We start from the raw sequence: 17,425 nt of genomic DNA on the forward strand, positions 1-17,425 counted from the left end.
CTCCTTGGACCATCACAGTGATTTTGCTTGGAGTGTCACTTCTAGAATTACTTTTTCATGTGACTATCTCTCCTGGGTCAGGCAAGTGCTCTCTGATATCATAGCTCTTTAATAATACGGTATATATAAAGGGGAAATGTTACAGCTAACATTAACATTATAAAGTCTTCTCATCTTTAATTGCTATAGTAATAGTAATATAGTAAAGATGTACTTCTAAAGACATTACTATGCATACATATGATGAAAAAGAGCTATCAAAAGAACCTAAGAAAACTTCTTTTACATACCTGTAATCTCAACACTTAGGAGGCTGAAGCAAGAGGATCATTGTGGGTTCAAAACCAGCCTGGGCTACAAAGTGAGCTCAAGGCCAGCCTGAATTACATAGGGAGACCCTGTCTCAAAAAGACAGAAAGAAAAGAAAAGAAAGAAAGAAAGAAAGAAAGAAAGAAAGAAAGACCAGAAAAAGAAAAGAAAATTCCTTTTGCCTTTTCTTCTTTGTCAGTTCTAACAATTACCAAGACCTTATTTAGCCAAAGTATCAAAAAAAAAAATCACTTTAATCAGAGAATGAAGAGACTGGCCACTTCAAATAAGAACACTAATATTTTCCCGAAAAGTCACTTTTGAGATGAATTCATGGCTTGCTTGGTCTAATTCCTCATACCACTGAATATATCAGGATTACCAGTGTCAAGAATCTCAAAGAGTATCTTTCTTTTTTTCCACTTAGGAGATAATTAAAGATTTCCTTCCTTTAAACCTGAGTTTTGCTTTGCTTTGTGCTAGGGATTGAATCCAGGGTCCTACACATGCTGGGCAGGTGCTCCACTTCTGCCACCCACCCCAACACATCTCTAGGTATAAAAAGGAAAAGATTATCTGTTCAGATTCTTCAAAGTCCCAAGTAGAAACGAAGAAATGAGAAGCCCATAAACTTAGTTAAGGTGATTCACAAACCCTTTCCACACTACACCAGCAGGCCGGCTTCCCCTTCTTTCCTTTCAATTTACAAAATTATATAAAATGCAAGTCTTATTGCCTAAAAACTGTGCAGTGGGGGAGAGTTTTTTGGTGAGCTTTTACACTGAGGTTTCAACTATTTGGCTACTGAAATGAAAAAGTGTACGGTAGCTTTATGTGCACGGCTACACCACAAAACAATTTCCTTTATGCACTGTTATTTAAAACTTCCTCAATTAGTTTCATTTTGTTAAAGTACCTTCTAATCTCTTAACAAATAAAAACTACAAACCAAATACGTCTGCAGTCTTACAAACAATGGCTAATCGGTAACTCTAGGATTATACCTCCATTCAAAATTAGAAAGGAAATATGGATAACATTTTTTACCCAGAACTTTGTGAAGCATTAGTACTGGGGAATATTAGTAGCATACTATTAAATTTCAGGCAAGGCACTTAACCTCTCTGCCCTTTTCTCCATCTGGAAATTCAGAAGATAAGTAGACCACGTCAACAATACAGTTTCAGTGATGCACTGGTAAAAGGTTGGAAAGCACTTTACAAATACTAAGTGTTCTGTAATTACTGCTTGTTGTGACAAACTATTTTCAAATCCATCTGAGATAAGAAGAAGGAGAAGAAGAAGAAGAAGAAGAGGAGGAGGAGGAGGAAGAAGAAGAATAGAAGAAAGAAAGAAAGAAAGAAAGAAAGAAAGAAAGAAAGAAAGAAAGAAAAATGCCCCTCAACTTCTAATCTAAGCTGAACAGTATGACCTGTGCAAGGGCACAGCAGGAAATGAAATTAGTCTTGAGCAGATCTTTGGCTGCTATGAAAAATGGTGCTTCTGGAAATAAATTTGAAAGAGGAAATTTTAATATATTAACGTGGTTTGTGGAAGCCCAAATCATGCTACCAATTTAGCTACCAATTTTTTTCCTTCCTTTTTTTCCAGCTCAATACAGATCTCACAAATTCTTGTCTGTTAAAATCTATGACTTGAAATGGATACTGTAGGTAGGGTAGATATTGTTTCTATTAACTGGAAACCATTACTATAACAGCCATAGTATAATTATGCTTCACTTGCAATAAGGCAAATTTAAAAAGTGAAGGAATTCAGTTCTTCATAAAGAAAGATTTTCTGCTCATGAAGATTGTTAAACCAACTTTAATGTTTTAGCCAGCAAAGTGGTCTCGAAAATATATGATATTTTCTCTACTGTTTAATCATCAACCAACATGTTTCTTGTCCACCTATTACTAGGTGTGAAGCATTATGTGCAGCTCTTATGTGGGATAAATTATTTTCTTAAACAAATAGCAAAGCAAAAATCAAGAGAACCCTCAAGAGCTTTTAATCTATTTGGACAGATAAGACACAAACATAGAACAACATGAGTGATCCCACTGGGCTGTCACAGGCGTGGGCCAAAGAGCTCATTCAAACAGGAAATGCAAACTTCTCTGGGGTAGGGTGGTCAGGGAAGGTTGCTTCTAACGGTCAGGTCAGGTTGCTTCTAAAAACAACCTAAAAGAAGCAGTCGTAGCAAGCGGTCTTGGTCATTAGAGCAGGCAGAGTGGTGGGAGATGGTAGATAGGAGATGGTTAGCTAACAGGAGAAATGTTCCAGAAAAGAGATCTAACTTGAAGATGGCAAGGTATGCAAACGGAGTGAAGACGAGAGTACAGGCAAAGTGTGCACATTTTCTCTTTCACACAGTTTCTTTGTCTCCCTCTCTCTATCACGCACAGACACACACACCCAGTTGTTCAGAGGTATGCATGACGTACTTTTGATCTCTAAATGTTTTCGCACTCTCATCTCTCCTACCTTCTCTCTATCACGCCATCCCTTCTTTACTTTCTTCCTCATCCATGCTTCTTTCCTTTAGCCCCAGTCTGCTCAGCAATTGGAGTATTGGTCACTTTCCACTGTCCTCATTCATTACTCAAAAAAGTATACATGGAAATTCTTGGGGCTGCTTCTGAGGAATTCTAGGGTTTTAGGGCTTAGAGCTATAGAATCTTAGCAATCAAAGAGCTCAAAAACTTAGTTTATGCTTCCACGATAGAGACTGATATAAGATCTCTCAACAACTAACAGCTTCTTTGCTTCCTTCTAATACTGCTTTCACGCTGTTAGTAAACATATGGAGAGCTTTCAACTTGCTCTGTTTACACAGTAGGTCTAAATCTTTCAGGTTGTGATTGACTTGTTTATCATCCATTGTTTATATTAAATGAGCTATTACATATCAACGAAGTATTTTGGTAAAATGGCGACCACACCAAGTTAAAGACCTAATGTCAAATTCAAGAGCAGATAGCGGGTCAGCAGCAACCAGCTACATACATTGTAGCACCATCTCCTATTCTGCCAATTAACATCAAGAAAGAGAAGGCAGGAAAGGAAAGGTAGGCTTTGCCCATTTGTAGGAAAATGGATGCCGCTTGAGATCATAATGATGCTAAGGGAAATGAGTCAGATCCACAAGCGTCAATATCACACGGCTTCTCTTATACGAGAAGCTCACAGTACAAATAATTTAATGAGCAAAATAAAAGAAAATGGAAAATAGGAAACAGGAATATAGACCTTTTGCAAAGAGATGGAGGGAAAGAGAAGTGAAAAGAATTAAGAGGTGCTATGTGCATGTAACAACACCCCATGATGAATTCAATCATTGTGTACTACACACATGTACTAATAAACATTAAAAAGTTGAAAGTGAAAACAGCTCCCTCAGAAATTACCCCAAAAGCATAGAGGTTTCAAAAAAAAATCCAGGTTAGCTGTGTTAGATTCATGTTCTGTTATATTCATAAATCACAGCCAAGTCAGCTTCTTGAGCATTTCAGTAAGAGAAATAATAGTTTTGCTTTCCCACGTCAATGGTTTCATGAATTGTGCTGTGTTCTTTTTATTTCAAGTAAAACAAATTCTGTAGGCTTCATTGAAAATATCATATTCTGCTTAACCATTCTCCCTAACCTTCTGGAGTGTGCACACACATGTACACACACACACATACACACTATATTAAAAAAAAGAATCTATCTATCTATCCATCCATCTATTTTTGAGACAGAGTCTTAACCATCTAGAGTAAGTCACTCAGGCTGACCTCAAACTTGTAACCCTGCATCAACCTCCTTAGCACTGGGATTATGAGTATATCCCACCACAGAGTAAGATTTGAATTTAGAAGATGAACAAACTGAGAATCATCCCTGTAAAAAATAGAAATCTAGAGTTCACCAAACACTAAATGAGACTTTTTAATAACCATTGTGTTAGATTAACTGTGTTCTTTGATATAAGAATTTTTGCATGATATATTTCAAGCAAATCACCTTCCTCATCAAGGTAGGTCATTGTGGTTTTGATGATAATTTACAAACTAGCAGGACTCCATCAATAATTTTGAACAAAACTCAACATGCATATAGAAGCCTCTAGATTTGGATCTTAGCCATTTGAACTTGTGACATTCAGAAAAATATGTCCATTAAAATCTAGGTTTAGGCCCAGTCATCTTGACAACCTTTGGCAAAAACTAAAATATTATTATAAACTAAGGTCTCTTCTGTTAACTTACCAGAATTACTTAAAAGTTTAGGAAGATTCAACAGATAACTAAACATAGTCTACTTTTTATTTTAAAAGCCTGGTTTAAAAAAAATGTCTCTTGCTAGGTGGGTTAGCTCAGTGGCGTGAGTGCCTACTTGGCAAACGCAAGGTCATGACTCTGATCCCCGGTCCCCCTTCCCCCCAAAAAACTGTATCTTGAAGAACTTTTGGTGTTATGTTACTGTTAAAGAATGTATCTAAGTTCTGAAGATGGTGGCTTGATAGGTAGCAGGGTAGAGGGCCTCTCTGAGAAAAACTCAGATGCTAGAATTTAAGAACGTGGAGAAGACCGTTGTTTTGTCTTGGCTGATTTTATTCGAATTTGGTGTGCTTGATTGTATCAAATCTAAGAGTAGAGGCAACTACTCTGAAGATGACAAGATGCAATAAGATACCCATTCCGGTTTGATTATTAACTGCTTTTGAAGTCCTACAATGTCTCCAATGTTGTGTTTTTATTAAAATTACCATGTAATGCTATGTTCATTTATATTATGCCTGACGATGTAGACAATGCTATTGAAAATAACAAGAGACAGCATAGTAACTACTGTAGATTATCTAGTATTGTAGTTTTATATGTCTTTTTCATTTCATGTTTTTCTAGGAACTTGTTTTGTTGTCTTGTTTTGATCTGTTTTTCCCTATAATACAGAAAAGATAGATATACATGTAGAGATTCACACATGTGTAGACTTTCTAAACAGTTTATGGGAACAGATTATATAATGCATGATGTAATGAACAGATATTCTGAAGAAAGAAGAGACACTAAGATACGCAGTGCTACTTCTGTAGCATTATGATATAAAATCTAGCAATACTATCCTTCACTGTTCACAGTGATATTAGTCTAGCCTCTTGTGTTTAATTTCAACACATGTAAAGACATGGACAGCTATTTCGAAGAGACATTATGGCAGCCATTGTTGACTTTCCTATTGTCTGATCTTGAAGACATAAAACGTCTTCATCATCCTGTTCTGATTAGTTTAGTACTATCATGTTCAGTATGTATTCATTGTGTGTGGAGATGGGGACAACTGTTTGAAGAAAACAAGAGACAATGTGATAAACAGTGAAGATCTCCAGTGGTCTTGCTTTGAAATCTGTGTTTCTTAAAATTATTTCCTTATGATCTGTTTTGTTCTGTTTAATTTTACCCTCTTTAAAATAAAAAAAGTATCTAGTCAATGTGTTTATTTCCATATCAGTCTTTTTAAGAAGACATTTATGTGCCTAAGTCTAGTCATTGTCTTACTTCAGAAGATTTGATATTCTCCATGTAATTAGATTCTTTCCGTTCTTCTCTTCCCTCCCCTCCCCTCCCCTCCCCTCCCCTCCCCCTCCCCTCCCCTCCCCTCCCTTTCCTTCCCTTTCCTTCCCTTCCCTTCCCTTCTCCTCTCTTGTTGTTTCTCATCTCCTCCCTCTCTGGCTCAGTCTCAGTTGCAGTCTCTCTCTCCTCTTTCATTCTCTCCCTCTTCTCCTCTTCCTCCTCCTCCTTTCCCTTCTTCTTTTGCTCCCTCACCACTCAATCATCTGGCAACTTTCCTGGGTCCCTAAATCAGAAGGAGACTGTTATTGATATCTTCCAGGATGTTAATTGCAAGAAGAGCTTTATCTCCTAGGCAGAAGACACTACACGAATGTTTGGTTTGCTGCATATCACACTGTTAACAAGGTACTTACAGATTCAAGGAAAATAGATTGTAAGACATTACCAGGAGGACTTAACATTCTGAAAAAAACCTAAGAGATAATTCTGAAGAGTCTGAAATTTTAAAAATACCCACCACTTAGACACAATCTTACAGGAAAAAGTAGAAGGGGAGTTTTTAGAAAAGTGGAAAATAGGTATGAAAGGCAAAGAAAGAAGTTTTTTTTAAAAATCCTATCCAGTAAGCATAACCAGTCTTAGAAGGTAGTATATGTACATTGACTGTCCTCATTTTGGACCTAATAATCCAGTCTTATCCCAAAGTGTTCAGTGGAATACTTGGTCTGTCTTTCACCTGCACTTTAAAAGTGCAGCTCATCGGTAAGTTATGCAGGCATGTCCTTGAACTGCCACCAGGAAAAGAAGGTACCGAAGTATCTTAACAGGTTCGTCATGAGCATCCATCCGCTCTGCTTAGAGCGATTCACCTGCAGGCATTGTTTGTGAGGAAGTTAAAAGATTGACACTTACAGCTCCCCTGGCACATGGGAGGAAACCGAAGAGATTTTTTAATCTGAAAGCTTTTATCAGCTGTGGGAAAGGTTGCTCTGGGCACTCACCATCTGTATGGATCCAAAGGCAGCAGGGCTGTGCCTTCTCCTTGTGTCACGTCAAAGTGTAATACACTGATGCCGCACAATATACTGCCAAACTGAAAAGGCAGGAGGAAGAAATTATACATCCTTCTGTGAGGAACTGTCTTGAAAGACCAGCGCTTTGCTCCAATCCCATGAGCTAAATTGCTTGAAAGCAGACTTTGCAGCTATGGTCCCTGCCATGTGGTGTTTGCTGAGTCCTCCCTGGATACCCTAAAACACTTAAGCCTAAAGAGTTTAGAATGTGTGCGGAGGCCGTATTATGGAGAAAACAACTTTATCTTTGTGGGCGAGGCAGCACACAATATATATACAGCACACAATATATCTTTGTTGGATACCTTCTCTCTTCCCTGAAAAAGAGTTTAACAAACAGTTCTCCAGTAAGTCGGATGGGAAAGCCAGTGATTGCCTGGAGATGAATTACTGCGGCACTCCAGGTTCAGGGCATTGAAGGCAAGCGGGAACAGGCTTACTCAAGTGCATGGACAAGGATATACCTGGAGGTGGGACAAGAAAGGGGTGCCCCAGAAGTTCAGGTGTGGGCATTTGTCACCACAGGTAGGAGGAAAATGGTCCAGACAAACGGTGAAGATGGGAAAGGAGATGGGAGGGTCTCAGAAAGGGGTTTCTCTGAGAATCCAAAGACTGTTTAGAAGTCAGAGACATTTTTCTGATATTAATAGGAGACTACTTGGCCCTAAGATAGTCAAAACAGTAGAATTTTCAAAGTGATAAAAAACACAGACATTTTTGTAAATCGTGTACAGGCCATCTCACCTCCATGTAAGATGCCTCCAGGGGTCTCCCAGACTCCTTCACTGGCCCCTGTGGCCTGGCCTTCACACGCATCCCGGGTTCAGTGGTGCAGCTCCAATGAGTGGCCTCTCTGGGGCCCCTTTCCCCAGGTTCTCCTTGTTATCCACCATAACTCCTCATGTACGCCTCCCAAGGCCTCTGTCCACCATGCTGCTTCCACCTCAAGGCTTTTCCTCACCACACGTTGAACTCACTACCATCGGTAATTATTTAGCTTAGCTGTTTGTGCTTGCTATATAATGAGAGTCCTGCTTTCACTATATAATGATAGTCATAAATCAAAGACCATGTCACTGTTTTTCTCCATTTTACCATCAGGACTTATCACAATACTCAGCTCTTTTTTTTGTTTGTTTGTTTGTTTGGTTTTTTGTTGTTTTGGTTGGGTTTTTTTGGAACCAAGAATGGAACTCAAAACCCCACGCCCGCCAGACAGGTGCTGTGCCACTGAGCTATATAACTGACCCCACAATACTCAGTTTCTGATAAGAGCTATACAAATATTTAACAAAATGATACAAATGAAGATTCTGAGGGCAAAACAGAAAAAATAATTTCCTCAAAGTCTTTCAAATCACTAATAGCAGAACTGACAGAGTGTTAGAGTGTACTAAGAAATCCTGATTGTAAATGTAAGTAAAATACTCTCAGGTCAGAGTACATTGACATTAGTGCATGGCTTCTCTTACCTAAGAAACACAAAAAGTTTTTAAATACAGGTAAAGTGCAAAATAGAAGACAGGTAAATAGAAGGTAAGGAAAAGTTTAAATGTTTCCCTAAATTTCCTATTTGGTTGCTTCAAAAACATTTTAATATATATGCTAACATGTTTCATTTATACTAGTTTATCTTAATTTGTTGAAAAGCAATTTTTCTGTTATTATCTGTTTATTTCTTCCTAGTATAGATCTTCTTGTTCTATGTACTTTATTTCAAAGATAGTAAAACATAGTGTATTAACCACCGTTATTCTTTTATTACTTTGTTACCAAAATTTGGAATTTTTTTATAAAATTAAAAAAAGACAAATGTGCTAAAGTTAGGTGTTCAGTTGGTACTCAGGTTTTTGGAAAAGTTATTCAGCAGAAGCGTTGTGGGTGAGACTATCAGAACCAAGTTTCCTGTGGGTATCAGGAGAAGCTGTGGTGAATGCACTTAGCTACCCCTTTCCTTGCCCATGTCCAGCCACCTTCCTCTACCTCAAGGTCAGCTCTTGTCTCCCTTTACCCAGAGGACTTCCCCAAAGCCTACAGTTCGGGTACTTTGATTTTTCTTCCTTTCATTTTCTTCTTTTATAAAAATTTCTTTTTGGCACCTAGAGTCAAATTCAGGACCTCGCGCTTGCCAGGCAGGTGCCGTGCCGCCGAGCTAACTCCCCCTCCCATCCCACCCTTTCTTCTTTTCTTGTTGCTAGTTCCTGTTCTGCTTTGCTCTGTGCAGGGCCCTCCTCTGCACCAAGAGGACAGCTTGCTGTTGAGCTGCAGCTTTTAATCTCCACTGCTGGTTGAGCAGAGGGAGGGTTCCCCCCAAGACAGGAAAGAAGGGAGGTGGTTAATGGCATTCTCACTGTTGGCCTAGACTTGAAACCAGTCACTTATTGGATGCTATTGTGACTTTTCCTGGATAAGAAAGAGAGAGATATCTTATTTATTTACTTTTTGTTACTTTTAAAGGAAATCTTAATCCTGGATTTGTAACTCCCCAGAGAATCTTTAATAGCACAAAAGGGTGTTACAAAATTCTAAAGTATCAAGAAACAAAATCACTCAAACTAATAAACATGCCAGTCAGTTCTCTATGGGCCCGGGGAAGGTAATATCATGAAATGAAGCTGTGATCACCTTTTAAAACTCCCAAAAGGAGAGTCACTTCAGGCTAAGTAAGTTGTTATTGGTGTTTAGTTTAATTCTGTTTTGTTTTTGTAATCTCATCTCTCCTCCATAATCACCCTGTTTGTGTTCCTGAACGCTTTTGAAAGGAATATTAACATTAATCGCAGACTTTTACTGAATACCTACTGTGTGCTAGGCACTTTACAATGGCTCTCATCCTCACAACAACCTTAATGGGTAGATATGTTTGTCACTACTTAAAATGAGAAAATTAGCTTTTAGAAAAGTTAAGTAAATTGCCCTCAATAGGGAGCTGTTATGGTTTATATTTAGATGTCCCCCTAAGTCTCATGTCCTCATTGGTGCAGCTGCTAGGGGGTGCCTGGGTCATGGGGACGTGATACTCATCAGTGGGTTAGTCTACTAAAGAGCTTATAGCTAAACGTGATGTTGGGTGGGAAAGTTTAGTGAGGGGAGCTGGGTCACTGTGGGGCCTAGAAGACTGTATCTCCTTGCCTCCTACTTTAGCCCTCTCTTTTCTTGCTGCCTGCCATACCATGAGCTGTTTCACCTCTGCCATGCCCCTCTGCCATGCCACCGTGTCTTAAAGCCAGCTGACTGTGGACTCCAATCTCTGAAAACTGTGAGCTAAAATAAGATTTTCCTTAGAGTTGTGGGTGTCAGGTAGCATGTTCCATAGATGAGCCAGTATCCAAGGCAGAAATAAAGTCTGCTAAACACTGCACACCTGTGCCTGACATCAATGCTGTGCCCTGCGGTAGCTGAGGGTGGATTATTAATCTTTCTCCAAACACCTGACCTCCACTGGCCCAAATATAAATGCTACGGAGGAAACTTGTGTTTGTTAGATAGAGCCTGCTTCAGAATAACTGACTTGATCCCTTCACCTCTCTCCCACTGCATTTGCCACCTCTGAGTTTATTTTATACAGAACTTCTAGAAATGACAGTGTTTTGCACTATATCACATGACATATAAACAAAATAAAGTGTCATGAAAGTTTGAGTTTGAGGCATTGGATTCAGAGTCCTGTGGTCTAGATGTTACACCAAGAGCGGCAAACTAAGATTTCTGAAGAGCGCACTGCATCATCTTATCTTGTGTTCCTCCAGTTCTCTGCATGTCTACGATTCTCTCATTTGATGTTTTCTACCCAGTTGTAAATTTCATGAGAATAGGAGATAAGTGTTTGATTGTTCAGAAAGCACTAGAGAGCACATAAATATGGACCTTTTTGTTCAATATAAACAGAGGCAGAAACTCAATAAATGTCTAATTTATGTTCATGTTTCTAAAGTCTTATTGCTAACAACAATAAAAAGAAGCTCCTAAGGATCATAAAGCCATCTTTGACACAGAGCTCACCTCTCAAAGTGCTTGCAAAGAACCCAATCCCATCACATCGGGATGCGACAGCTCCTCGCACTCAAAAGAACATGAGAAACCTTATGCTCTTGCAGAATTTAAGCAATACAATATTAGGTAAGCTTCAGCAATTATAATCATAGAGACTAAGTAGTAACATTAAATAATGCTTATGACCAATTATTTAAAAGCCAGAAATTAAAATTTTATCTATGCTATTGTATCAGAAGAATATTTTTGAAATATTAACTATTTGCCCAATATTTCCTTCCCTGCTTTGATCTTTCCCTCAACTCAGATGCCAGATAAGATTTTCTTCATCTCAGGAAGAAGTTAGGAAAGCAAAAAACAGAGTAAAGAGACCTTTTCATATTTCTTAGGGTAATGTTGTTGCTGTGTTATTGGTGTTGCTGTTGTCTTTAATAGAGCCAAAAGGACCCAGACTAGATCGAGATCAGAAATACAGGGTTAGAGAAGCAAGAAAGGCCATGGCATGGCAGGGGCCAGAGAGAAGGGCTGAACTTTTACTCCACAGCCAACCTCTGGGAAGAAGCAACACCCTCAAGAAGTGGGAATCTGTGATTGGTTGGGTTTCTCAGCCCTGCTCCTTACCACCATCGCCATCTCCATCCAAGCACATGGCCCAGTAAAGCCCTGAAACTAGATCCATGTTAGTGGATGTAAGGGGTAGCTGTTCAGCAGCTGGGAGAGAACACTGCTCAAGGAAAATGCAGGCTGAAGGGCATCTTGGCAGATGCCTGTGTGTCTTTAAAGATGACTTTGAAGATTTGATGCAACCGAGGAAAAGGAAGAGGCATGCAGGACTGATTGCAGCAATGTTTCCACTGTGCCCAGAAAGGTAGGGTTTAAAAGAAAAATCAGTCTACTGAGTCAGGAAAAAGTCAAGAAGGATAGGTGGCTTGCTCTTCTGTGATTAAAAACTAAATTTCGCATCTTCTCACCTGTGGTTAACATGACAGATGACATCTGTAAGATAACAGTGACAAATGAGGAAAACATATCTTGATTTCTCTAATCTTCTACTTCCTTAAAGGAGCAATAATAAAAATGGCTACAACCCAGAATTGGCAAGTAGAAGAAATCACAAAATGTTGTTGGTGATGTTAAACTTACCATTTGTTAGCATTATTGAGTTCTAATTTTTACCTTAGTTTTGGTGGCAGTATGGAACAAACCCAAGACCTTACACATTCTAGGCAAGGGCTCTACTACTCTCCATAAACACCCCAATACAATTTTTCATAGTTTCTCCTGTTATAATTAAAGATGAAAAGAAGAAACAGAGTCTGAGAAAGGAAAGTGGCACAAGCAAGCCATGGACACATCACAGAGAGAACAAGTCAGTGTCTCCTGAGAATCAGGCATGCTGGAACTTGGGGGACCAACCAAGAAAGCAACCAGCCATCCTTCTTGGTAAGTGGTGGTGTGAGCCACAGGTGCGCCAGGCAGAGAGTAAGTCAGTGTCTCCGGTGAACCTGCAGCCATTGTGCTGAGAATCAAACGTCCCCTGTACCACACCTGCCCTGCCCGCATTAGCAACTGGATGGTTTCGAAGTCAGCGAGAGTTGATAGCAACGTTGGCACATAAAGCAAGTCAATGCTTATATCTTTATTTTATTTTAAAGAGAGTAAAATTGAACACAACAGAACAGAGCAAAACAGAACATAAAAAAGCAACGTAAGAGACATAAATTTCAAAGCAAGAAAATCAGAGATCTTCACTATCTATCATATTGTCTGTTTTCTCCCAAATAGTTGATCATATCTTCACATATAGAGAATTCACAGGAAACAGCATAGTATAGATCTGAACAGGGTGAGGAAGGGATTTTAGATCTTCAAGATCAGACAATAGGGAAGTCAACAATGGCTGTCCCAGTGTCTCTCATTCTCTTCAAAATAGCTGTCCATACCTTCATGCATGTTGAAATTAAACAAAATCAAACAAGCTAAAATCACTCTGAACAAAGAATAATAGTATTGCTGGATTTCACATCATGATGCTAGGAATCAGCACTGGGTACTGTAGTGTCTTTTTCCTCAAAGCAGTTGTTAATTTCATCATGTGTTATATGATCAGTTCTCATAAACTGTTTATAGGTTCTCCACATACATGAGTCTCTACATGTATTTCTATACTTTCTGTATTAGAGGGAAAAGCAAAACAAAGCAAGACAAAACAAAACATATTCCTATAAAAACATAAAATGAAAAAGTCATACAAGGGCTAGGGATTTAGCCCAGCAGCATAAGCACCTGCCTTGCAAGCAGGCGGTTGTGAGTTCGATCCCTGGTACTGATAAAAAGTTAAAAAAAAAAAAAAAAAAAAAAAAGAAAGAAAGAAAAAGTCATATAAAACCACAGTACAAGGTGATCTACAAGGGTTACTGTGTTGTCTCTTGTTATCTTCAATAGACTTGTCTATATCATCAGGCATAGTATCATTGAAAATAGCAGTACATAACAATATTAATAAAAACAAAACAGGGACTTCCGGGAGAACATGGCGGACAGATAACAGCAACTACCGGAGGCTCTCTGAAAGACTCGGCTCAGAAGCCAGGAATGATGCGGAATAAGGAGACATAAGCAGGTGGAGATATGCTCTGCTGACTCAGGAGCGAACTGGGCTGAGAGAAACCAACTTGGAATGCAGTCTTGGTACTAAAACATGAACAGAAAAGCCTCGGTGTGGAGGCTGGACCCCGCGCCATTGTAAGCCGCAATTTGGGTTTCCCGCCGCGCGGCGGCTGGCTGCCTCCACAGCGGCTCGGCAGGGAGAGAGACGCACAGAAGCTCTGAGAACGGCAATCTGCGAACGGCAGGGAGGCGTGCACTGACTTGTGGTGAGGTGAGTGAGAGAAACTGACACTACCACAGTTTGACTCCAGCAGAGGACTTTCTGGGCCAGAGCAGTCCTGCGGGAGCAGGGCGTGGTGGCAACTCCAGCCACACATCCCCCTCTCGGGCGGGATTGGTGAAAAATGCCTGGCCTGTGTGACGCTGCCGGCAGACCTGGTAGGCTGTCCCAACCCAGATCCCAGAGCCTGACGGTGGCCGGGAGGGGAGACGCGTAGGCTGCCTGGTCCGTAACTCCCTGGTGCGCAGCGGTGAGGGGGAACACCTAGCTGGCGCAATTCGATCAGGCTGTGGCTGACTGGGAGAGAAGCTGGGCCTCTTATATAAGCTTGCATATATAAGGAACAGAGAAGAAGAGGCAACATGGGAAGAGGCAGCAACAAGAAAGGCTCCTCGGCCCCCAATTCTGAGAAACAGGCAATAGCAGACACCACACCAATACACATAAGGCACTATATAGAGAGCCTCATAGACCAATTCAGGAATGAAGTTATCAACGACCTGAAGCTAGAAGTATGCAGAATAGTTAGAGAAATGCTAAGCACCACCCAAGAAAAAACAGGTGGTGGAATGGAAGAACAGAAAAAAAGGGGAGAATTGTTTGATGGAGAAAACAGAGAAAGCATAGAATACGTGAAGCAGGTTCAAAGGGACTACCAAGATACTAAGAAGTCTATAGAAGACTGGCATAACAGCTTGAACGAAACTAAGGACAGACTATCTGAACTGGAGGGCAGACGTAATATGGGAGAATGAAATGAAAAACTTCTTAAAAATAACAAAGAAACAAACAGCAATAATACAAAGACAAGAAGATGATAAGAGGATCCATAACTTAAGGATTAAGAACATAAAAGAAGAAGTAGGGACACAAACAAGTGAACTACAAAAGTTACTCACAGAAATAATCCAGGAGAATTTCCCAATTTAGCAAAAGGTGAAGATACTCAGATGTATGAGGCATACACGACCCCAGCTACCTACAACCCAAACAGAGCAACACCCAGGCATATAATAATAAAAATTCCAGAAATTCAATACAAGAACAGAATATTAAAAGCTGTCAGAGACAAGAAACAGACCACTTACAAGGGAACACCCATCAGAATTACAGCAGATTTCTCTGCACAAACCATCAAATCATGAAGAGCATGGGGGGAAATAATTCAAGCTTTGAAAGATAATAATCTCCAGCCAAGATTGAGATATCCTGCACAACTGTCCCTGGAAATTGATGGAAAAACAAGGTGCTTCCAGGATAAAGAGGAACTGGGAGAATTTGCAACCACCAATTCAACTCTACAGAGAGTATTGCAGGATATTCTAAAAAAAGAAAAATACAAAGAATCCAGAAATAATGGCAGAGAGGCCACAACGAATGGAGCAGAGAACAAAATGAAGAAGACAAACTGACAGCTACTGACAGAAAAAGAGCTCAACAGAAATGAGGCAGAGAAGATTGGATGATAGGAACAGCTATTTTGGAGAAAATGACATCTTAATAGGTAATACTGATTTAGTATCATCTTGTTTTGAAGTCTCATCTAGCTTTTGTCCTTCTGTCTCCAATGGTCTAAATAGGCTGTATCTTATTGGATTTTATTATGTACGATACTATAAGCAAAAACCTTTTAAAAACAAGGAGATTATACAGAAACCATTGTTCATTTTCTGTTAGTCGATTCTAAATACTCTGTAATGCTGGCATTCTCTTGAATTGTTTTACATTGTTTTGATATACTTAATGCTACAGTATACGAAGTTGTACTCAAGGATTTCAAAGAAAGAGACAATATGGTAACTTCTTTTAGGTTAGGATTATCTGGTGGTGAAACACTATTCTGCTTAAATGGTTATGTTTTGATCTGTGCTGTTCCGTTGTTATGCCCTCTTTTATCTCAATCTCCACTCCATTATTTACTTTTTTATCTTTATCCTTTTAATTAAAGGAAAAAAATAGCAGGATATATTATAGTAACCCACTTTGACTTTTCATTACCTTGATTTAAAGCCCTGTATTATTCTCACCATCTGGTTTTCAACTGATGTTCCCCTATTCTGTTTTGCTGGATAGTATCAGGTTCGAAAGTTTAGGCATCAGCTGTAAAGATAATGAGATTCATTATGACGCCCATTCTTGTTGACTTTTATCTACTTTTGAAGACCTACAATGTCTCCAATGTTTTGGTTTTGTCGGTTTTATTCTTTACTGTTTTGTTCAATTGTATTATAACTAACGATATAGGCAATTCTATTAGAGATAGCGGGAGGCATTATGGTAACCATTGTTGATCACCTTGTATTATGTTTTTACATTATCTATTATGTCCACCCTTTTGACTTGACTGATTCTGTTCTGTTATGTCACATTTGGTTTTACTCTCTTCCAAAAAAGTAATAAGAACCGTGGGAGCAATGAAACCCAAAATGTGTAATAGTCATGGTACAAAAGAGAGGAAAAGAAAGTGCTCCAAACTATATAACTGCATGTATATTTAAGTGTATAAGATAGAAAATGATATCACAGAGTTTTATTGGATCAATGAACAGAACTGTTTGCAGTATCATTGATGGAATGTCCACTTTACAAGCTTTAATTTTGTGACTTGAACAATTATTTCTAAGATGACAATATGTAATCCATTTAACTAGTGATTTCCTACTGTTTATTTTTTTTTCTGTAAATCTGTATAACTTGTACCCTTTCCCTGCTTTTTTTTTCTTTTCTCCTTAAATAAAATTAAAAAAAAAATAAAAACAAAACATTGTAGACAGTGTAAAACTTCAAAAGCAGGTAATAATCAAATCAGAATGGGTATTGTAGTGAATATTGTCATCTTCAGTGTAGTTGCTTATACTCTCAGACTTGATACTATCAATCATAACAGCTTTGAATAAAATCCATGAATGCCAAACAGCAATCTAACAAACCAGATTCACCTAAGATCAGTCATGGTAAAACAGTATAAATTATCCAGGGCTTTGGATTAAGTTAGTAGGAAACTGAGGATGATTACCGTACTATATCCAGCTATTTTGGGATAGGTGTCTGTGCCCTCAAATCCAGTACAAGTAGACAAACTGGAACAGAATATAATCCATCTAAACAGAGTGGTGTGTGAGTAATGTGGGTTTTAAATCTATTTGGATTACACTATTAAAATGCACTATTAACAATATCATCTGCCTTCTTTTTTTTAGACTATTCCTCCCCTTTCACTCCCACAGGGTGTACTGCACATTTTGGGTCCCATCAACTCCCTCAGTTTTTAGATTGGGGAGAAACCTGCTATTTATATAAGTGGTTCTGAACCTTCTCACTCCTGGACTTGATTTCAAGTTGTATTCCTTTACCTACAAAAGCCTATCTTTCCAACCTACCTGCAGATGCCGGTCCAATTGCCCCTATTTCTCTCTGGTTCCCTGTCACATAGAGCATGGTTTTCTCATACTTGATTTATGGTGGACCTACCTCCTGATCTACTCTGCCTATGCTTCTTTTTTCTTTTCTTTTCTTTTTTTTTTTACTGTATGCAGGCCATCTATGTTAGAGATGATAGCCAACCTTCTCTGCCTCATTTCTGTTGTGCTATTT

General features: G+C 39.0%; 1 long non-coding RNA gene across 1 annotated transcript in view; it reads right to left on the minus strand.

The window, feature by feature from the left end:
- The window catches only part of LOC134470836 (uncharacterized), an 80,458-nt gene that overhangs the window by 28,154 nt on the left and 34,879 nt on the right, over nucleotides 1-17,425 (minus strand). The window contains exon 3 of the long non-coding RNA XR_010039991.1: nucleotides 6,877-6,968. This is a non-coding gene — a long non-coding RNA (uncharacterized LOC134470836). The remainder of the gene's footprint in view (nucleotides 1-6,876; nucleotides 6,969-17,425) is intronic.

This window comes from Cavia porcellus, unplaced genomic scaffold, assembly GCF_034190915.1.
Source record: "Cavia porcellus strain 051 isolate PalLab524CR breed Dunkin Hartley unplaced genomic scaffold, mCavPor4.1 scaffold_17, whole genome shotgun sequence".
NCBI lineage: Eukaryota > Metazoa > Chordata > Mammalia > Rodentia > Caviidae > Cavia > Cavia porcellus.